The following is a 3,026-nucleotide window of genomic DNA, read 5'->3' as shown; positions in this document are numbered from 1 at the left end:
CATCACCCCAAAGATTATATATAACCTGAAGTAAATAACTTCCTCTGAGGCTGTTTTGTTTTTACTCTCTAGAATAAAAATATATATATGTATAGGTTTGTGTTTATAAGGCTAGACCAGAACTGTCAAAGGTATGAAGGAGGGCATGTTGTGTGGTAGCCTGGAGTCAGAGGCCTGGTTTTACTAGTGACCTAATTGGGTTCAGAGCGAAAATTTTAACAAGTGATTAAGGTAATTTTACCTAGATTAAGTTAAAATTCAGTTTACAAGTAGTATGATTACCAGACGTTAGAATCACTCATTAATGCTTGAAATTATTATTATTTATATTGAATGATATTTCCTAATGGAGTTTATCTTCATCAACATATATACCACTATTCAATTAAACTTGTTTACAAAAAAAAAATGTCTTCTACTGAGTGGTTTTGAAGGTTGAGGCATTGATTCCTAAGGAGATGTTCCTGAGAAATACCATTCTACCTAGGGACAGCTCTATAAATTTTAGTCATTGGGCTTAAATGGAATTCCCAAGGGTACTGTCATTTGACTTTAGGCAAAACCTTTTGAGGACTTATTATATGCAAATATTTTTCCCCTGTATAAATAAACTGGCTCCAATCACTGTAAAGTTTACCTCTTTGGTATTTTGATTATGATGTGTCTTGCTTGGTGTGGGTCTCTGAGTTCTTTTTTAATGGGGTTCTCTGTGCTTCTTGAACCTGTGTGACTTTCCTGCATAATTTAGGAAAATTTTTGGCTTTGATTTCTTCAATCAGGTTCTCTATACCTTGTTCTTTCTCTTCTTCAGGAACCCCTATGATGCGGATATTGTTTCTCTTCTTCTTGTCACAGCTGTCTTAGAGTTTCCTCAGACTTTTTTATCCTCTTTTCTTTTTGCTGTTCTGCTTCCGTGCTTTTGCTTATCTTATCCTCTAAGTCGCTGATTCGATCCTCTGCTTCATCCAGCCTGCTTTTAATTCCTTCTAGTGTAGTCTTCATTTCTGATACTGTATTTGTCATTTCTGTCTGGTTCTTTTCTGTGATTTCAGTGTCCTTTTTGATGCTTACAATTTATTTAGGTGCTCATTAAGTCCATCCATTGTAGCTTTTAGATAATTAAGCATCCTAACAATCATTATTTTAAACTCTGCATCCAGTAATTTGATTACTTCCATTTCATCTAATTCTTTTTCTGGGGATTTTTCTTGTTGATTCATATGGCTTATGTTCCTCTGTCTTCCCATTGTGTGGTTTGCAGGCTTGTTCAAGTTGTGGTCTCCTTAACTAGTAGAGCAGCTTTAAAGTCTTGATTTGCCTGCTGTCTGTTTGCTTAACTCAGCAGGGAGCTTGTTTATTGATCTCAGCAGGGGACTTAGTTGAAACTGTATCCAAGGGCCCTAGCCAGTTGGCTCAGTGGTAGAGCGTCGGCCTGGCGTGCAGGAATCCCGGGTTCTATTCCCGGCAAGGGCACACAGGAGAAGCGCCCATCTGCTTCTCCACCCCTCCCCCTCTCCTTCCTCTCTGTCTCTCTCTTCCCCTCCCGCAGCCGAGGCTCCATTGGAGCAGAGATGGCCTAGGCGCTGAGGATGGCTCTGTGGCCTCTGCCGCAGGCGCTAGAATGGCTCTGGATGCGACAGAGCGACGCCCCAGAGGGGCAGAGCATCGCCCCCTGGTGGGCATGCCGGGTGGATCCCGGTCGGGCGCATGCGGGAGTCTGTCTGACTGCCTCCCCGTTAACAGCTTTGGAAAAATGAAAAAAAAAAAAAAAGAAACTGTATCCAGGAATGTGGTAGGTATGACTGCTGAGAATCTGAAGGTGTGTTCTGCCAGTTACGCTCTGGGGGTGGGGTGTGTTATCAGTATGAAAGGGGATGTGTAGCTCAGGTCTCCCTGGAAACCTGAGTAACTGCCCCTCCCCCTTACTTCCTTCTTTCCGCAGTGTCTCACGCTGATTGGAGCTGGAGAGCTATTTGGAGGTGAGACACCTGGATCCACTTTAGGCTTGTGCTGGGTGAAGGGATCAACTCCTCTCCCAGCTATGGCTGCCTCCGCACTGGAGAATGAGTCAGCTTAATTCAGGTCAGCCCAGGCACTCCTCTCCTCGTCACCGTTTGTCTCGCTCTCCCCACTTTCCTCATGCGTGACCAGTCAGTCCTCTCAGCCCTCCACGTCCCCAAAGCCCCTGGCAAGTGGCTATGAATGATATTTTCTGTTCTGTCCCTTTAAGGCACCTCAGCCGCTTCCCACATACAGAACTTTCGCTCTTCTCTCCACTCAATGCTGTCCGGCTGTCTCCTCCAGTCCCTGGGCTTCTAGGCTGGGTCTCTGGTTCTGAGACTGAAGACCCCCCCCCACATCTCAGGGTCTTTCTCCTTGTAATGAAAGCCCTTCTGGACCCTCAGCCTCAGCCTCCCCCTGCTCCTGGGAGCAGGGGAGCCCCCACTGTGCCCCTGCACTCCCTACCAGGATTGGTGTGGATTCTTCTGTGCTCCTTGGTTTGGAGTCCTGTTCTTTTAGTCCAAAGTTGGTTTTTCACAATGATTGTTCCTAAATTAATTTGTAATCCAGTTTGGTGGTGGTAGATGGCAGTCTGTGCGTCTGCCTACTCCACTGCTACCTTGGAATCCTAAAGCTTACCTCTTTATAGAATGTTCAGTAAATTTCCAAGAGAATTAGCCTGATTCACAGTGCTTAAGACTGCTTAAGCTTCTTGGTTATTCACTCTCTCAGGTACTATCCAGGTAAATAAAATATTTAAGAACTCAAAGAAATAAATGTTGAAACAAACTTTTCTCTCATATAATTTATATACATAACGTTCAAGATTGAAAGCCAGCCCTGGCCAGGTAGCTCAGTTGGTAGGAACATTATCCCCACATACCAAGGTTGTGGGTTTAATCCCTAGCCAGGACACATAATAAGGATCAACCAATGAATGCATAAATATGTGGAACAACAAATTGATGATTCTTTCCATGTCTCTAAAATCAATCAATCAATCATAACATCAAAAAGATTAAAAG

This window comes from Saccopteryx bilineata, chromosome 1, assembly GCF_036850765.1.
Source record: "Saccopteryx bilineata isolate mSacBil1 chromosome 1, mSacBil1_pri_phased_curated, whole genome shotgun sequence".
NCBI lineage: Eukaryota > Metazoa > Chordata > Mammalia > Chiroptera > Emballonuridae > Saccopteryx > Saccopteryx bilineata.
This window is presented reverse-complemented; position numbering follows the sequence as displayed.